This window comes from Tupaia chinensis, unplaced genomic scaffold (genome assembly GCF_000334495.1).
Source record: "Tupaia chinensis unplaced genomic scaffold, TupChi_1.0 Scaffold000066_1, whole genome shotgun sequence".
Taxonomy (NCBI): Eukaryota; Metazoa; Chordata; class Mammalia; order Scandentia; family Tupaiidae; genus Tupaia; species Tupaia belangeri.
The window spans coordinates 1,958,605-1,967,474 of NW_006159525.1; the positions used below are offsets into that span (position 1 = coordinate 1,958,605).

At 57.5% G+C, this 8,870-nt stretch overlaps 1 long non-coding RNA gene across 5 annotated transcripts in view; it reads right to left on the reverse strand.

The window, feature by feature from the left end:
- LOC102498279 (uncharacterized) overlaps positions 1 to 6,380 on the reverse strand; it is a 24,430-nt gene extending 18,050 nt beyond the window's left edge. The window contains exons 1-3 of one of the 5 annotated variants that reach the window (XR_003547023.1): positions 6,305 to 6,372; positions 3,976 to 4,092; positions 2,955 to 3,020 (exon numbers count right to left, since the gene is read on the reverse strand). This is a non-coding gene — a long non-coding RNA (uncharacterized LOC102498279). The other 4 variants (XR_003547022.1, XR_001369452.2, XR_001369451.2 and 1 more) reach the window with 4 other exon arrangements.
- Between the last annotated feature and the right edge of the window lie 2,490 nt (positions 6,381 to 8,870).

The window sequence follows — 8,870 nt, forward strand, 5'->3', positions numbered from 1 at the left end:
CGCCCCGCCGGGCTCAGCAGTGGCTCGCCTCCCTCATGCTCACAGAACCAGGCGCAGGCCAGCCAGGCCTCAGGACAACCCTCCGTCACGCAGCCCTGCGCGGTGGAGGTGGGACTCGAATCCTTCCCATCCACAAGGACCACAGCACACTCGGGAAGTGAGGGCGCTGTCTGAGGCCCGGCGTCGAGGGCAGCTCGGGGCAGAGCTCTGCATACCAGAGGCCGTGTGGGCAGCCGGCCTGCGGTTTTCATGCAGCCCCTTCCTGGGACTTGATCCCAAGATCCCAGGATCCCAGGCCAATCTGCACAGGCCAGGCCCACACCTGCACCACGCTCCCGGCTGGCTGAGAGGCCGCAGAGGCTCACGGTGTGAGACCCTATGAGAGCGCTCCTCTCACTCCCTTTCAAGCAGGACACTTGAAAACCACAGCAAAGCAAGCCCTGTCCTGGGTACCCTGCAGGACACAGAGCCAGGCTCCCTCCCGGCTGCGGTCTGTCTGCACCGCCCTGCAGCAGCTGCCTCGTCCCTTCGCCAACCGCCAAAGGCTCTGGCAACAGGGAGGGAGGCACCGGAGAGGCTCGGGGGCAACTGTGTGGCCCACAGAGACACGGAGGAAGGAGAAGGAGGACTCTTCAAGATGCTTCAGAACTTGGGAACCAGCAGTTGGCGTAATGGCTGTGTCGCTGGACTCCCACGTAGTCGACCGCGGTTCGCATTCCAGACCCAGTGGCTTGAAACTCACGGCGGGCACGTGTGCGTGTGTGCCCAAGATCCCGAGAGGAGAATAGAGGAGAAGGGATTGCAGCGTGACCATCCCCCCGGGGGGTGATTTCTCGCTTTCTGTCTCTATGTCTCTCTCTGTCTGTCTGGCGAGCACATGCACCCTATGGCGAAAATCTCTCCAAAAAAAAAAAAAAAGATGCTTCAGAACTGGAATCATAAAGAATGAGGCAAGAGAGAAGACAGCACAGGGACCGCGTGTGTGTCGGTGTGTGTATGTGTGTTGGTAGGTGTGTGTGCGTGTCTCTGTGTGTGTTGGTGTCTGTGTGTCGGTGAGTGTGTGTTGGTGAGTGTGCGTGTGTTGGTGTGTGTGCATGCTTGTATCAGTGAGTGTGTGTATGTCGGTGAGTGTGCATGCGTGTCCGTGAAGGGGGGTGTCTCAGAACTGGAATCATAAAGAATGAGGCAAGAGAGAAGACAGCACAGGGACCGCGTGTGTGTCGGTGTGTGTATGTGTGTTGGTAGGTGTGTGTGCGTGTCTCTGTGTGTGTTGGTGTCTGTGTGTCGGTGAGTGTGTGTTGGTGGGTGTGCGTGTGTTGGTGTGTGTGCATGCTTGTATCAGTGAGTGTGTGTATGTCGGTGAGTGTGCATGCGTGTCCGTGAAGGTGTGTGTCTGTGTGTGTCGGTGAGTGTGTATTGGTTAGTGCATGTGTGTCAGTGAGGGTCTGTATGTCTGTCTGTGAGAGTGTATGTGTCGGCGAGTGTGTGTCAATGAGTGACTGTGTTGGTGAGTGTGTGTGTGTTGGTGTGTGTGTGTAGCTGTGTGTCAGTTTATGTGTGTTGGTGTGAGTTTGTGTGTGTGTGTGCTGAGGCCAGCTGACTGCAGTAGGATATATCTGAAGCACGTTCCCTCTGGGAACAAGGCCCTTCGGTTCCGGGCGCAGGTAAAACCCACAGCCCAACTCCATGGAGCTGCCCGGCAGCAGCAACGCCCCCTCTCCAACACAGGAGTCCAGCATGGCCGTGTCCCAGCAGGAGAGAGGACTGTTTCTCCGGCTACTGCCCCTGAGGTAGCTGCTGTACCATTCAGTGGGGGCTCTGGTTGGGGCCCTGGGGTGCCCCCCGATTCCACGTACAGCTGTGCTGACAGGTCCTGTGCCCAGACCCCAGGCGCTGATAGGGGCTCAGTGTGTCCCTCTCAGCCTAAGGGCCCCCTTCCAAGTGAAGATCCCCTTTGATGCGTGTGTAAACATAGTTGGGAAGTGGGGGATACCCCAGAGCACCCCTTCCCAAGGCAACATGAGAGCTAGTGAGCAAATGCCCCCACCCATGGGCCTTGCACAGAGAAGCTGAGAGCATTCGGGAAGCTGGGAACAGAGCGTCCACGGACCACAGCGGCTCCACGGGCCACTCTGCTCTTCATCCCTGTTTTACTCCCTGGCTGCCACACCCCTTCCTGGGACCCCCAGATCAGCCACCTGCGCCTGAGCCTTCAACTCTGGGCTCTGCTCCTAGGGGCACCCAGGCTAGGACGGGGGCCAGACTGGACGGGTGGGTCCCCCAGGGGAACATGGGATTGAAGCTGACGGAGGGCACGGGGTTGGCTTGTGTCCCCGCTCTGCACACACTCGGGCTGTGGCAGGGCTACAGAAGGCAGACCGAGTCCTCCAGGTCAGGGCGGGTCGAAGAGGATCAAAACACCTGGCACAGGGGCCAAACGGTGACGCGGTGGAAACACAGCTGGGCCCACGTGGCTGGTCTCCGGCTCTCGGTCTGGGGCCTCCCTCTCTGTGGCAGGGGCCGGCAGGCATGCCTCCTTGCACCCCGAGCTGACTGGGGCTGAGACGGGCCATGCCATGGAGAACGCTCTCTCCCATGGAAGAAATAAATAAAATAAATTAAATAGCACCTGGCAATGAAAATCAGACCCTTCGGTCTGCACGCTGGGGAGGGGAAGCCAAGGGAAAGGGGTGGGGCTGAGGGTTTGCACACAAACGCGTGACTGGAAAGGAACATGAGTCCTGACGCCAGTTAGGGGTTCAAGTCCTGGTCACGACCAACCTCCCAGGCTCGTGACCTCAGACAAGCCATCCTCGCCCCCATCCCACAGAGAGGCCGACTAAGGAAGTGTCCGCGGGCATCGCCTGGAAAGCACCACGCGGCGTTAATTATTGTCACTCCCAGCCCTCACGTCTGAGAAAGGCGGTAACAGAGCAAGTTAATAAAGTGCTTACCAGCGCTAGCAGAATGCTTCATTACATAAACCGTCTGATTGCCTCCCTGTGTTTTCTTGTCTCTGACTTAAAAAAAAAAGGAGGGGGATGGTGAAAGATTTAGGGTAGAGGTCACCAGCGGGTTTGGGCCAGAGCTGCTTCATGGCTGTTTCGTTGGGCTGACAAGATGACTTGAAGTATCTTGTGAGGAGCTGCCACTGCTTGAAAATGAGAGAATTCCCTCAGCACATCTGCTCCTCTGAAAGATAAGGAGAGCGTGCCCCTCTTCCCCGCTCCAGCTGGCTGCCCCTGGGCGCCACCGTCCTGGGGAGAGGACCCCACGCCTCCCCATCTTGGGGCGGCTGACAGCTGGTGGAGACAAGGCAATCGCTGTGCAGCCTTTGCCCTAGATTTAAAACAGCCCTGAGGCCTCCCTGGAGAGGGCGGCCACTGGGGCTGCAGAGAAGAGGATGTGCCCCAAGGGGTGCCCGGTGCTCCCCTCCCCGATGCAGCTCTCCCTCTCCGTGTGGACACCCATGGGCTCTGTGACCCAACCTCAGTGCTAGCTCCTGTCCCTTCTCCCTGCGCCTTCTCAGAGGCAGCCCACGAGCAGCGAGGGGCCTGCTGGCTCTGTGAGGTGACAGGACTTTGGAGTGTGAGCTCTCTGGAAGGAAATCAATGCCACATTCAGTAGGGTCAGCACTGTTCTGGGCTTACGGGACAGCAACCCGCGGCCTTTAGTCACCATCCAGATAAGATAGGCGCAACCCTCCCACGGGAGCCTCAGCAGAAAGGAATGCCCTTCCCACGGTTTCTGCCAGTTCCCGGGGGCTTAAATTCTACCGTTGTTCAGATGGGGCGGGGAGGAGGGGGCTGTGGTGCAGGGACCCTTGTAGTAATGTGCAGCTCTGCATGCTGGTCGTGGTGACTACACATGCCCACACGTATGACAGAACCACACACACGCACACACACGAAACCGCTCCCTCACGGCCTGCGTGTATGCAGCAGTGCTAGCTGAGGGCCCGGAGGGGACACGCACACCTTGTCGCTACGACGCTTCTTGGACGCTGGTTTAGTATTCAGTACGGTTCGCCGTGCAGCAGGTCTGCCAGGCCGCCCTGCCCGCTCCTGCCTTCTCTTCCTGCGCCCATTCCTTCTAAAACAAGCACACCATGAAAAGCAAAAGCAAAAAAGATAAACTTCCCGTGTTCTTTCGTTTGTTTGTTTGGGTTTTTGTGTTTGTTTGTTTTTGAGAGAGGTTTTTGCTACAGGGCACATGTGCTCGCTGGAAAGACAGAGAGACAGAGAGACAGAGAGGCAGAAAGAGAGAAATCACCCCCCAGGCAGATGGCCACGCCGCAATCCCTTCTCCTCCATTCTCCTCTCGGAATCTTGGGCACGCATGCACACGCACCCGGCATGAGTTTAAGCCACCGGGTCCGGGACTCGAACCATGGTCAGCTACATGGGAGTCCAGCGATAAAGCCATTACGCCAACTGCTGGTCCCTCCCCGTGTTCTTTAAAGGGTATTTATCTCTTCCATGAGAGAGGGAAAGCTACCCTCAGCAGGGTCTGTGTGCCACGACCCACTCAGTCCAGCTAGCTGGATCAAGGGTACACATTCCCCCGGATGCTCGGGGACACCCTGGGACGCAGACCCAGGACCTCGCGCATGGGTCCAGGTGCAGTACTGCTGCACCTCTGCCCGGCCCCATGCCCTGTGTGCTAACCCAGGGCAGCTAAGTGGCTCCCTTAGTGTCTCGGTCAGGGTCTCCCCTCCCACCCTCTGGTAACTTTTTCAGTGATTCCCTAAGTCAGGCCAGTTCTGTCAACAGCCTTCCCTGGAGGGCGGCCCGGAGCAGACTCCTGGCTCAGCAGCTCCCTCGGAGAGACCTGACCCCTCTTCTCCTCAGCCTTCCTCCTACCTCCCTCCTACCACCGGGGCTCCCAGCTCAGTGCCAGCCAGCCCCTCCCGAGGGCAGCACGAGGACCACCCTGAGGAGGCGAGATTGAAGAGAAGACTGCCACACAAGGAGCCTCTCGGCACGGAGGGCAACGTAATCTCTTCCCAGGAGTCGTCCTCTCAGCTTAAATGCGTCCCTCGTTCCAGATGACAACGGCTCGTTCCCCTTTCCAGAGTGAAGATTCCAAACTTAATTCTGCAGAAAATAGACTTTGGGACATGTGCCAACACAAAACCAGGAACGCTTTAACGCAGTAAAAGTAACCATGAATACACGTTCAGCTTCAGTTTTGGGGTTCTCACAGCGTTTCACTGTAACACACGCCCCGAGAACTTCTACAAGTAGAGAAGACAGAGACACGCTGAGACACGTTACGTGACACGACAGTGGAGCTTAGAGAGGAGCCGAGCCCCACCCACGTGGGACACTGAGAACCTGGTGAGATCAGGCCCAGCGGGGCGTTCAGGCTCATTCATTCCACCACGTGGCGGGAGCAGGCGAAAGCAATGTCTAGATGGAGAATCTCAGGGCACCTGGGGCAGAGCAGAGCGCAGGCAGGACACCACGGTGACCTGGAGCAGTGCAGGAGTGGAGCCGAGAGCGGGGGAGCCCTGGGGAGCCCTGGAAGGAAGACCCAATGCTGATGGAATGGACAGTCATGAAAACAGGAGCCTCTGGCATCCAGACAGGCCTGTAACTGCAATAAGAAGACCAGGTGGGACAGTAGTCAGGGTGAGGGCACCCAGAGTTCCGCTCTGGACAGGAGCATCTGCCCACTGGATACCTTGACGAGAAGGGAGGGGGTAGGTGGTTCTCAGAGTCTGGAGTCAGGGGAGCAGTCCTGGCCGGAGAGGTCTGGAAGCCCCCCTTCCTTCCCGCTCACATAGAACACTGGAATCAGAGACCGTATGAGCGCCCCAAGGGCGAGGTATGGAGAGAGGACAGGCCAAGGACAACCCTGGGGCCCTGGACAGGCCAAGGATAACCTGTGGAGAGGCCAGGAGAGCAGGAAGCAGCGCTGTGTATCCTGCCCGGGTGCCCCTGGCCGCTGGGACGCGTGACCACAAACAGAGGGGCTGAAAGCTACCCTCATTTATTCCCTAGTCACCTGGTTGGAAGGCTATGATGGCTCTGCAGGGCCGCATCCCTTCTAGAGGCTCCAGGAGAATCTGCCTCCTGCCTCTTCCAGCTTCCAGAGGCCCCTCCCTCCCTCCAACACGGAGCACTGCCATGCAATCTGTCTCTCCACTTGAGCACAGGCTTCCCGCCTCAAGCACCCTGACCTTTCCCTTCACCTAACATGCACTGTTTAAGGAAGTTGTGCAAAAGGAGAAACGCAGTCCTTCACAACAGCCTCCAGCCACCCCACCACCCAAATGACCTTCCCCCGGGCCCAGACGCACCTTTGCAGGTAGCGCTCCTGCAAGATGCTTGTTTTCAGGCTCCACTTAATTAGGGTAAGTGTAATACGGCTTGTTTATGTTACTGTTTTATTTACCAAATGCTTCTTTATGGAAAAGCAGGACAGGACAGAAGTGATAAGGTTCTGGAATGTTCCAGAACACCGGGTACACATTTACGTAACAGTCACATTCCCGTTCTTGTACCCTGCCTCTTCTCCCTCAGAAGTCTTCTAAACAGTGTTAGGAATTCTGTCCTGCGCCTCATCTGTCCCTCCTCACCCCTGTGACCACGGCCCCGAGGAACGCTGAATTGCTGGTTAAATGGGAGTACATTCTTCGTGTCCATATCAAAGTTCAAAGTGTAATGATCTGTATAAAAGAGTGTTTGTCCGACAGCTTAACCGGCACGTCCCAAACTGCGCCTCTGAGACCCACCGGTTGGAATCAGTGACCACGGTAGCATCTCAGTCAGGAGAGCTAAGCTCACACCCTTTTTGGGTACGAATTGTCTTTCTAACCTTCAGAGGAGCCAAAGTCACCATGTAAGATGGGTTAAGTCACAGTTCACGCGCCAGCTGCCAGTTAGGCTTCAGAGTGGGAGGGGAAGGGGCGAAGCGAGCGAGCGAGCCATGCAGAGAGAAACTGGGCTTCCACGCTGCAGCTCTCGCAGTGACAACATGGCGGTCAGCTGGCCACTTTCTTTAGACTTGAGCTGGTGATGGTGACACATGCAGAGCGGCGACACTCACGCCCTCAGCCCCAAGTGCTACCTCCCAGCCTGCTACATGCTCAATCCTCTTCCCTTCAAGGAGATCCGCCGTCCATCCTGGGAGCTGGTGTGGACGGTATCAAAGCTGGACGCTCTGGGAGCCAGACTACACCTCAGAATCGCCCTCTGGGCACCCCGCTGCCCAACAGTGCAGGTTTCAGGGACGCTTAGCATCCCAGCTCAAGCCCCGTCCCCGCGTGGGTGTTCCGGCATGCCAGCCTCCACTTCCCACCTCAGTATCAAACTCCTTTTTCACGTGGACTCTCGAATACGTAAGTGCTTATCGAGTGCCCAAACACATTACACTCAAACTAGGGGAGCGAGGGAGCCCGCGGTGGCCTCGTGACACTTCCCACGCAGTGGACAGACAGGACACATTAATGTCAATGGCACCCGCCTCATCCCACCCTGACCCGGAGATTTTTTGTTTCAATATATTTCTCAGGCTCTGATTTGTCGCCACTTAAATCTATTACAGTTCCACAGTATTACAGGGGCCCCCTGGCCCCCACGCCCGCAGGTCAGGAGCACTAGGTAAAATTCCCAGCCCAGAGAGCTGTCTGGGTGGGATGCATCAGGCACCTTCGCCGAGCACCGGTGTGGCCTGCGCGTCTCCGGCTGTCTGGTGTGCCTGCACCAACCGCTGGCATTGCCCCAGCAAACGTGGGCCGTGCGGCTATAAGAACAGACACGTGTAGTTCAGATCCTGGAGACTGCAGCCCGATGTCAAGGTGCCCCGGGCCCACACTCCTGCGGACCTCCTGACCGAGTGCCCACCTGGCCCTCCCCATGTGAGGCGTCCCTGGTCCTCCTTTCTCCTAAGGACAGCACTCAGACAAGGTTGGGTCCCATCCTCTCCCTCTTGAGAGGTCTCGCTCCCGGGCTGCCCTGTGCTGGCACCACTGGCTCCCCCGTTTCTAGGACACAGCAGTGACACCTAGGATGGCTCAAAGCTCTGGATACAGGAACGAGAGGGACAGAGGGACTGTGCAGAGCAGCCCCCGGAGAATTAGGAGAGGAGTCTGGGTGCGGCGGGGACAGGGCAGTCTGGGAGGCGGTCGGAAAGGCGCTGGGGGCAGACGGGGGAGAAAGCTGAAGCCCAGCTGAGGATCGCTCACGTGGCCAGGAGGGTGTGGCCAGGAATTCGCTGCTCTCCCCTCCAGACTACAGCACGCAATCGCTGCACGCGCTCGCCGCCTCACGTGTCTCGCTCAGGGGACAGGCAGGATCATGTCTGCCACCTTTTCAAGCAGCCGCTAAGCTCCACAGGCCTTGACCACTGTCCCCAGGACAGCTTTCTCGAGGTGCCTCCCCCCCAAATAGTAGACGGTCCTGGAACACAGGGAGGGAAGGGCAGAAAATGGAGAGACTTGCGTGCTTGTCTCCCCTGCTCCCTAGTTCCCCTTCTAGGGTCTCTTCTCTAGTTCACCCTCATCACTCATCTATGTCTTTCTTTACAAATAATTCTGCCAAGGGGCTAGCAGGTGGCATAGGGGTTAAGGTGCTAGACTTCCCACATGGGTGACCACAGTTCAAGTACCGCACCTGTGGCCTGAAAAATCACATGGCACATGTGCATGTGAGCCCAAATTCCTGGAGGAGGATGGAGGAGAAGGGACTGCAGTGTGGCCATCCCCCCAGGAGGTGACTTCTCAACTTTCCCTCTCATTGTCTCTGTCTCTCCGAGCACCAAAAACCTTAAAAAAATAATTTGCCAGAGGGCACACACACTTACTAGAGGTGGGGGAAGCAAGAGAGCACCCCGGGGGGCTCCATTGCTCCCTCCTGTTGGCATTT